Source organism: Triticum aestivum, chromosome 4D (genome assembly GCF_018294505.1).
Source record: "Triticum aestivum cultivar Chinese Spring chromosome 4D, IWGSC CS RefSeq v2.1, whole genome shotgun sequence".
Taxonomy (NCBI): domain Eukaryota; kingdom Viridiplantae; phylum Streptophyta; class Magnoliopsida; order Poales; family Poaceae; genus Triticum; species Triticum aestivum.
In genome coordinates, this window is record NC_057805.1 from 122,043,530 (window position 1) to 122,054,623 (window position 11,094).

At 45.1% G+C, this 11,094-nt stretch overlaps 1 long non-coding RNA gene across 1 annotated transcript; it reads right to left on the minus strand.

Moving 5' to 3' along the window:
* Positions 1 to 3,732: 3,732 nt before the first annotated feature.
* On the minus strand, positions 3,733 to 4,189 carry LOC123099772 (uncharacterized). Its single transcript, XR_006448232.1, has 3 exons — positions 4,117 to 4,189; positions 3,977 to 4,030; positions 3,733 to 3,891 (listed from the first exon to the last, which is right to left on the minus strand). It is a non-coding gene; the product is annotated as an uncharacterized lncRNA (long non-coding RNA).
* Between the last annotated feature and the right edge of the window lie 6,905 nt (positions 4,190 to 11,094).

Here is an 11,094-nt window from a genome sequence, read left to right on the forward strand (position 1 = left end):
ACGATCATATCATAATTAAATTACGTTTAGAATTCAAATAGTTACATTCTTATTGATTCACTACGTAAAATTTGGCATAAAAAATAAAAATATAGGTCATAAGGCAAGAAAATTTGCAGTTTATGTGTATTTTACACTATGTTTTTACGTTTGTAATTTTACATAACATGAAATATTTTTTACGATGATTATATATATTATTACGGTCTTTTTTTATGTCGGAAATAAGACAAAATTTACGAAACGTAAAATTACGGTGCATTGATGTTAAAATAGAGGGGGGTGAAGAATAACTATTCCCCACCCAGGGTGACGAATATATATATATATATATAAGACAAATTTTATCTACAAGTGGTGGTAGTTACCACCTAATTCTTTGGCCTCCACGTGTCCCTCAGACCGTAGCACCAATTGGGTTAGTGGATACCAAAAAACCTGTTATTGTTCAACTCTACGTTAATTATTTAGTTAAAAAAATGTTTGGCAGCCCACGGATTAGCAACAACCTGCTAATATCATGGCCGCATGCAGAGTACCTCACTCAATGGATAAGTGCTGCTAATTTGATCTCGCAATTTAGGCCGATCGCCCTCATTAATAACTTCGCCAAGTTTCCGGCTAAAGGGTTAGCCACTCGTTTCTCCCCCATTGCCCACCGTACCATTAGCCCTTTCCAGTCGGCTTTCATCAAGGGTCGTTTCATTCTGGACGGGGTCCTCTGTTTGCATGAAATCGTTCATGATCTTAAGATTCGTAAGTCGAAAACGGTGATTCTAAAATTAGACTTTGAGAAGGCCTATGACTCGGTGAGTTGGCATTTTTTGCGTAGAGTTTTATTGGCCAAAGGGTTCGAGGGGCCCCTCGTCCATAGGATTATGCAGTTGGTCTCGGGAGGCCACACTGCCATCAATGTTAATGGTCAGGTTAGCAAATTCTTTGCCAATGGTAGGGGCCTGAGGCAAGGCGATCCTACCTCTCCCATCCTATTCAATTTCGTTGCAGATGCTTTATCTCGCCTCCTTTCTAGGGCGGCTGCCACTGGGCACATTACTCTGGTTTGCTCTAATCTCATTCCCCATGGTCTCACCCATCTCCAATATGTGGACGACACTATTATTCTGGTCGAGATGAATGAGGCCTGCCTTGCCCACCTCAATTTTATTTTACTCTGCTTCGAGGCTATGTCGGGGCTTAAGATTAACTTTGCCAAGAGCGAAGTAATTGTGGCTGGTGTGGACGGGTCGGAAGCCGCGCGAGTGGCCGACCTTCTTAACTGTAAGCAGGGCTCCTATCCGTTCAAATACTTGGGGCTGTCTATTTCCCCGGATGTGCTACATGCCAAAGATTTTGCCCCGATAGTCACTAAGGTGGGAAACAGGGTCCTTCCTTGGCGGGGTAGATATAATACGAACGCTGGTAAAGTGGCCCTAATTAATGCCTGTCTCTCCTCCCTCCCCATGTTCCTTATGGGCTTCTTTCTCTTGTCGGCTGGGATTCATGCTGGTTTTGACAAACACCGTGGGGCGTTTTACTGGAATGTTGCGAACAACCGCCGCAAATATCGCTTCGTCAAATGGAAACTGATGTGCAGGCCCAAAAACCTTGGGGGGTTAGGGATTCTCAATACTTCCATCATGAACCAATTCCTGATGATTAAATGGTGGTGGAAGATTATGAGCGCTGAGGAACAACCCCTTTGGTTGTTGATCCTTAAGGCTAAATATTTCCCATCCTCTAGCCCGATGTTCGCTCTGCCGCGTGGTGGCTCTCAGTTTTGGAAGTCTCTGGTCAAAGTTAGACCTGTTTTTCAATCTTTTGCTAAGTTTGTTGTTGGGGATGGTTCCTCTATTCGGTTTTGGCTTGACTGGTGGTGTGGAGATTCACCCCTCTCGGTGACCTTCCCTACCCTTTTCTCTTACTGCTCTGACCCTAATATTTCTATTGCGATGCTTGCTTCCCAGGGGTGGAACCTGGCCTTTCGCCGTTCTCTGTCGCCTGTAGAGTTTGAAGATTGGCAACGTCTTACTGCCCTCTTCCCTACGCTCTCGACGGTCAGGGACTCGGTGCTCTGGCCGCTTTCTGCCTCTGGGCGGTTCTCTGTTAAGTCGCTTTATTCTAAGCTAGTTGGTGGCACACCTACCAGTCGTTTTTCCAAAGTTTGGAAGGCCCGTATTCCCCCTAAGATAAAAAATTTCTTGTGGCAAGCCTTTCGAGGCCGGATGCCCTCGGCTGATCAGATTCGTAAGAGAAACGGGCCGGGTTCCCAGTTTTGTGCTCTTTGTGGTGAGGTGGAGGACGCGGATCATATCTTTTTTCACTGTCACCTGGCTAAGCTTATTTGGAGTTGTGTGCGGGACTGGCTTCATGTGTCTTGGGCCCCTGCATCCTTTGCTGAGTTGCGCAGCCTGGCATCCAACCTTTCCGGTGTTTCTAGACGGATCTTTTGGGTGGGCTTGGGGGCTTTATGCTGGTCTGTGTGGACTACTAGGAACAAATTTACTATCGAGCACGTGTTTCCGGCTAAACCGGCTGACTGCTTATTTAAATCGTGTGCTTTCCTGCAGCAGTGGAAATCATTGACTAAAGCCGACGACCAAGAGGCGCTATCTATGCTGATCGACAAAATCCGGACCACGGCGTCTCAGTTATGCAGACAAGAGCACGTTGATTGAGGGATTCTTTTGGGCCTGAGTCTTTAGCTTAGTTGGTTCCTTCTATTCCGGCCTGCGTGCCGTGTACTGGCGTGGGAGCCATGTACCATGATTTTATTCGCGTTGTCCTGCCCAACGTTGGGGCTTGGGTGTGTTTGATATGTTTCGGTGATGCTGTTGCTACCTGCCTTATGGCTTTATCTATAAAGTCGGGCGTATGCCTTTCCTCTAAAAAATGGATAAGTGCTAGCTAGCTATCCACTAGGAGACATTGATTTTAAAACAACCTAGTGGACACATACTGCCCATTCAATCTACGTAAGATGTTCTGAAAATGCTTATTATATATATTCTCCTTAATTCCAAAGAGATCATAGTTCTATATCTACTCCAAAACTTTATAGTGTATATATTGTATATTCCCAGCGTTCTAATTGTCCATACTATATACTCAAAAAATAAATCCTAGAATATCTACTTGATATTAAGATGGAGTATGGAGTATGAAGCGCTTCATAGTAAAAGTGTACAAAAAGGTATGGAGTATGCTCAAGAGCCAAAAATATAGTATATTAAGTAACCTTCAAAAAAGAATATAGTATGGAGTATGGAGTATGAAACGCTTCATACTAAAAGTTACAAAAAAAGGTATGGAGTATGCTCAAGAGCCAAAACTATAGTATGAAGTAACCTTCAAAAAGAATATAGTAGTATGGAGTTGGTATTTTTTTTTAAGATAGTATGGAGTTGGTAAATAGTAATTCATAGTAGAAAAAAGTATATACAAAATAGTATGGAGTATCATTAAAAGGATAGCATCTCGTATATCTCATATAGTACAGTAAATGGAGTATACATATCACGCTGATGAAAACGATAGTACAATTACATTCATGGTCATAAACGGCTGAACCTATGATTGAACCATCATATCCTTCTCATACATTGTCATCTCACGATGGAGTGTGCTGTGCGAGTATTTGTACATCGTCGCCTTCGCTGCCGCCGCTGCTGTCGCGCCGGAGCAATCACATGTCGGCCATACACAGTCTTGTGGCGCAGTCGCCACCGCCGCCTCGCCAGTCACCTGCCCGCGATGTGGAGCCTACATCGTTGTCTCTGCTACCACATAGAGAAGTCACTCATCCGCCGTGTACATCGTTGTCACCGTCGCTGCACCACAACACTCTTATATTGGCAGTCATTGCGCATCGCAACCTTGCACGGCGGACATGTTCTGTAGATCGCAAAAAGATCCGCTCATATTAAAAATCGATTAGGGAGAACATTATAGATTGGGTCCGCTAGATGAATACTAGTACCTTGGAACATCCATCCATGCGCCTAATCCAGTCAGCTATAATTGCCGGCGGCCACTGCATATGAATGGAAATTAGGAACAATTAACAATCAATTTGCATGATGCGTGTGTAGAAATCACAGAAAGATGCATTACGCATACCTCCTTTTGCATCTAATGATTTTTCTGATACAACTTCACGTGGAGACTTTGATTTTCGTGAAACATGGAGATAGAGAAAGAGAGCTTTTGAGAGATATAAAGGGTTTCCGTTGCATCTTCTCTGCCAAGCGATATATGAGGCTAGCCCAAGAAAATCGGAAGTTGACTATCCAAGTGGGAAAAAATCCTATTTTATTTTACCCGCAACCCGTTAGGAACCGCACAGATCTCAAGCAATCGGACGGCAAATAAGACGAAGGTGACTACCACCTAATGATAGGATGTATTTTCCATATATATATAATTTACCTATGAAAATAAAATTAACTGGGACACCTAGGTGCCCAGGCACCTTGATTGTTTTAGGTATGTACCGCCGCATAATGAATGTTTGATTTGTTTCCTAACTATTCTTCATGCAAGACTTTCCATGTTTATGTTTTATTTTCGTTTTTAACTATTAGGCATGCAAGACTTGCCATACAATAAATCGTAGTAATATTTTATTTTCTTCTAAACTACTATGGGTATCTAATACGCGTATTTTTTGTTTCCTAACTATCTAATACGGATATCTAATACTTACTAATAATAAAATTATATGCATACATGGGTATATATACCCAGTAAATTATTCTCTAACTATTAATTTTTTTAACTATTTAATATGAGTATCTAATACCTATTAACGAAATTATGTACATATCGAGTACGTGTATATCCAATAATTTATGTAAATGTATGGGTATCTAATACCTACTCATGTAATTATGTACACATGCGGGTACGTATATACCCAATAATTTGTTTTTAGAACTATTTACATTTTATTTTATTTTCTAACTATCTAATACGGGTATGCAATACCTACAACCAAAATTATGTGCATTCTCAGGATGTGTATATATCCAATGAAATCTTGCGTCATACGTACCCATTCCTAATTTGATCCGTTATACAAGGGCGGAATACATGCTATATAAGAAAGTAATAAATGTCGACTTACATATTAATACCCTGCCTTTTTATCACGCCACATGCATGCATGAAACGGTCCACGAATTAAAGCCTGCCAAATTAACTAGCAATTGATGCATTTTTATTGGTTTCCAAATCAATCGCTGAACACGATCCAACGATGAAGAGGCAAGGTGCCCAGGCACCTAGGTGTCCCAAACTGGCCCTGGGTGAGGAATAATTATTCTTCACCCCTTCTCTATTTTGACATAAATGCATCGTATTTTTACGTTTCATATTTTTTGTCTTATTTCATACATAAAAAGAGAATGTAAGAAAATATGCACTCGCCGTAAAAAATATTTTATGTTACGTAAAATTACGAATGTAAAAACATAGTGTAAAATATACATAAAATGTGATTTTTCTGGTCTTATAACCTATATTTTTGTTTTTTATATCAAATTTACATATTGAATCAATATGCATGTAACTATAAACGTAATTTATTTAGGAAGCGATCGTAAGATTACCTCGGGTGAAGAATAACTTATTCTGCACCCTGGGTGATGAATAGTAACAATATATATATATATATATATATATATATATATATATATATATATATATATATATATATATATATATGACAACACTATTTTGATCCTGAGATCAAAGTAACTATTTGGATCACGTCCGGCCTATATAGGGGCGGCGAGGTGTTCCCGAACTGGTGCGTCCCGATAAAAAGGCAGCCCACCCACTGCCCCACGCCCACGATCCTGTCCCGCACCACCGGCCTCCATCCATGCTCTATCCCCATGCACCGCCGCTGCCCTGGATTCCTTGGCGCCGTCGTCGGTCACCGGATCCCACGGCGCCGCCGTCGGGCCATGGATCTCCGCGCGACGCCGCGGCCCACCACATCCAGCGCCGTCCCTAACCTCCCGTTTCTCCCCATCTCTCCCCCACCTTCCTGTGCCACCGGCTGCGCACCGCCGCCGCCGCGGTCCACCCACACCAAGCACCCCAGCGACGAGGTCAAACGGGACGCACCCGCACCTCCACCAACCACCCCAGTCGCCGGCGCCTTGGGCCCCGCAGCTGCGACCCATCCACCCCGTCGCGCCGCTCGAGCTCCCTCACCTGTTCCTCTGGATGCCCACCTTCTAGCGGCATCGCCGGATCCCCCACCCTGGAGCTGGCGCTGACTTTCTACCCACGACTAATCTGAACTTCATCGCGTTGCTGGCTTCTGCCTACTGAAGTGAGCCTTTCTTCCTCCGCCATGCTGCCTCTGCTCAACCCATGCTGCCTCCGCCACCAGCCGACCATGCTATTGTGGTGGCTGCTCAACCGTTCCAATGCGCGTGCTGTACCATGCACCCCTCGCGTTGCCATGGACAAGATGGTTGAGGAATGAAATCGGGAGAAGTAGAGTAGTGGCTGCAGCTACAGTTCTGGAGGAAATTAATCAGTAGAAGTACAGAAGAGTAGTGGCTGCAAATTCAAGTTTGGAGGAGAGTTGTGACTGCTGGAGCGCAGGGTGAGAGGCATAACAAAGCAGCGACAGCAGGTGGCTTTGGGTTAACAGCCACTGATAACATACAAAAGGCAATATTTTTTTTGGGCTGGGCTGGCAACCGCCCAGGCCTCCCTCCTGTTCCTATGTGTGTACAAAATCCATTGATTCATACACATTGCTTATCAAAATTTACTGATTCGCGAACTCTGGGCCTAACACAAGAAGTTCATGTAAATCTGTTGGAAAGGTTCTGGTACACGAATATTAAAAAAATGTTTTACTGTATAGAGGAGTTGATGCTCTTCCTGTATATATGTGCATATAGATGAGTTCTCACCTACCTATTTTACTCTCGCGGGAGCTGATGCATTCTTCTCCCCAGCTGCGAGTGGAGTAGATGTTGGAAATATGCCCTAGAGGCAATAATAAATGGTTATTATTATATTTCCTTGTTCATGATAATTGTCTATTGTTCATGCTATAATTGTGTTATCCGAAAATCGTAATACATGTGTGAATACATAGACCACAACGTGTCCCTAGTAAGCCTCTAGTTGACTAGCTCATTGATCAACAGATAATCATGGTTTCCTGACTATGGACATTGGATGTCATTGATAACGGGATCACATCATTAGGAGAATGATGTGATGGACAAGACCCAATCCTAAGCATAGCACAAAAGATCGTGTAGTTCGTTTGCTAGAGCTTTTCCAATGTCAAGTATCATTTCCTTAGACCATGAGATCGTGCAACTCCCGGATACCGTAGGAGTGCTTTGGGTGTACCAAACGTCACAACGTAACTGGGTGACTATAAAGGTGCACTACGGGTATCTCCAAAAGTGTCTGTTGAGTTGGCACGGATCGAGACTGGGATTTGTCACTCCGTATGACGGAGAGGTATCTCTGGGCCCACTCGGTAATGCATCATCATAATGAGCTCAATGTGACTAAGGAGTTAGCCACGGGATCATGCATTACGGTACGAGTAAAGTGACTTGCCGGTAACGAGATTGAACAAGGTATTGGGATACCGACGATCGAATCTCGGGCAAGTAATGTACCGATTGACAAAGGGAATTGTATACGGGATTGATTGAATCCTCGACATCGTGGTTCATCCGATGAGATCATCGTGAAACATGTGGGAGCCAACATGGGTATCCAGATCCCGCTGTTGGTTATTGACCGGAGAGGCGTCACGGTCATGTCTGCATGTCTCCCGAACCCGTAGGGTCTACACACTTAAGGTTCGGTGACGCTAGGGTTGTAGAGATATTAGTATGCGGAAACCCGAAAGTTGTTCGGAGTCCCGGATGAGATCCGGACGTCACGAGGAGTTCCGGAATGGTCCGGAGGTGAAGAATTATATATAGGAAGTCCAGTTTCGGCCACCGGGAAAGTTTCGGGGGTTATCGGTATTGTACCGGGACCACCGGAAGGGTCCCGGGGGTCCATCGGGTGGGGCCACCTATCCCGGAGGGCCCCATGGGCTGAAGTGGGAGGGGAACCAGCCCCTAGTGGGCTGGTGCGCCCCCCATGGGCCTCCCCCTGCGCCTAGGGTTGGAAACCCTGGGGGTGGGGGGCGCCCCACCTGACTTGGGGGGGAAGTTTCCCCCCTTGGCCGCCGCCCCCCCCCATAGATGGGATCCCAGGGCCGGTGCCCCCCCAGGGGGCCTATATAAAGGGGGAGGGAGGGCTGCTCTACCCTAGCCCCTGGCGCCTCCCTCTCCCTCCCGTGACACCTCTCCCTCCCGCTTGCGCTTGGCGAAGCCCTGCCGGGATCCCCGCTACTTCCACCACCACGCCGTCGTGCTGCTGGATCTCCATCAACCTCTCCTTCCCCCTTGCTGGATCAAGAAGGAGGAGACGTCGCCGCTCCGTACGTGTGTTGAACGCGGAGGTGCCGTTCGTTCGGCGCTCGGTCATCGGTGATTTGGATCACGACGAGTACGACTCCATCAACCTCGTTCACTTGAACGCTTCCGCTCGCGATCTACAAGGGTATGTAGATGCACTCCTTCCTTCTCGTTGCTAGTAAACTCCATAGATGGATCTTGGTGATGCGTAGAAAATTTTAAAATTCTGCTACGATTCCCAACAGTGGTATCAGAGCCAGGCCTATGCGTAGTTACTATACACGAGTAGAACACAAAGCAGTTGTGGGAGTAGATGTTGTCAATTTTTCTTGCCACCACTAGTCTTATCTTGTTTCGGCGGTATTGTGGGATGAAGCGGCCCGGACCGACCTTACACGTACGCTTACGTGAGACAGGTTCCACCGACTGACATGCACTAGTTGCATAAGGTGGCTAGCGGGTGTCTGTCTCTCCCACTTTAGTCGGAACGGATTCGATGAAAAGGGTCCTTATGAAGGGTAAATAGAAATTGGCATATCACGTTGTGGTTTTACGTAGGTAAGAAATGTTCTTGCTAGAAACCTATAGAAGCCACGTAAAAAACTTGCAACAATAATTAGAGGACGTCTAACTTGTTTTTGCAGCATGTGCCTTGTGATGTGATATGGCCAAAAGGATGTGATGAATGAGATATATGTGATGTATGAGATTGATCATATTCTTGTAATAGGAATCACGACTTGCATGTCGATGAGTATGACAACCGGCAGGAGCCATAGGAGTTGTCTTTATTTTTTGTATGACCTGCGTGTCATTGAATAACGCCATGTAAATTACTTTACTTTATTGCTAAACGCGTTAGCCATAGAAGTAGAAGTAATCATTGGCGTGACAACTTCATGAAGACACGATGATGGAGATCATGATGATGGAGATCATGGTGTCATGCCGGTGACGAAGATGATCATGGCGCCCCGAAGATGGAGATCAAAGGAGCAAAATGATATTGGCCATATCATGTCACTATTTGATTACATGTGATGTTTATCATGTTTTGCATCTTATTTGCTTAGAACGACGGTAGTAAGTAAGATGATCCCTTATAATAATTTCAAGAAAGTGTTCCCCCTAACTGTGCACCGTTGCGAAGGTTCGTTGTTTCGAAGCACCACGTGATGATCGGGTGTGATAGATTCTAACGTTCGCATACAACGGGTGTTGACGAGCCTAGCATGTACAGACATGGCCTCGGAACACACGCAATACACTTAGGTTGACTTGACGAGCCTGGCATGTACAGACATGGCCTCAGAACACGGAAGACCGAAAGGTTGAGCATGAGTCGTATAGAAGATACGATCAACATGGAGATGTTCACCGATCTTGACTAGTCCGTCTCACGTGATGATCGGACACGGCCTAGTTAACTCGGATCATGTTTCACTTAGATGACTAGAGGGATGTCTATCTGAGTGGGAGTTCATTGAATAATTTGATTAGATGAACTTAATTATCATGAACTTATTCTAAAATCTTTACAATATGTCTTGTAGATCAAATGGCCCACGTTGTCCTCAACTTCAACGCGTTCCTAGAGAAAACCAAGCTGAAAGATGATGGCAGCAACTATACGGACTGGGTCCGGAACCTGAGGATCATCCTCATAGCTGCCAAGAAAGATTATGTCCTAGAAGCACCGCTAGGTGAAGCACCCATCCCAGAGAACCAAGACGTTATGAACGCTTGGCAATCACGTGCTGATGATTACTCCCTCGTTCAGTGCGGCATGCTTTACAGCTTAGAACCGGGGCTCCAAAAGCGTTTTGAGAAACATGGAGCATATGAGATGTTCGAAGAGCTGAAAATGGTTTTCCAAGCTCATGCCCGGGTCGAGAGATATGAAGTCTCCGACAAGTTCTTCAGTTGTAAAATGGAGGAAAATAGTTCTGTCAGCGAGCACATACTCATAATGTCTGGGTTACACAACCGCTTGTCTCAGCTGGGAGTTAATCTCCCGGATGACGCGGTCATTGACAGAATCCTTCAGTCGCTTCCACCAAGCTACAAGAGCTTTGTGATGAACTTCAATATGCAGGGGATGGAAAAGACCATTCCTGAGGTATATTCAATGCTGAAATCAGCGGAGGTGGAGATCAAAAAGGAACATCAAGTGTTGATGGTGAATAAAACCACTAAGTTCAAGAAAGGCAAGGGTAAGAAGAACTTCAAGAAAGACGGCAAGGGAGTTGCCGCGCCCGGTAAGCCAGTTGCCGGGAAGAAGCCGAGGAATGGACCCAAGCCTGAGACTGAGTGCTTTTATTGCAAGGGAAGTGGTCACTGGAAGCGGAACTGCCCCAAATACTTAGCGGACAAGAAGGCCGGCAACACCAAAGGTATATGTGATATACATGTAATTGATGTGTACCTTACCAGTACTCGTAGTAGCTCCTGGGTATTTGATACCGGTGCGGTTGCTCATATTTGTAACTCAAAACAGGAGCTGCGGAATAAGCGGAGACTGGCGAAGGACGAGGTGACGATGCGCGTCGGGAATGGTTCCAAGGTCGATGTGATCGCCGTCGGCACGCTACCTCTGCATTTACCTACGGGATTAGTTTTAAACCTCAATAATTGT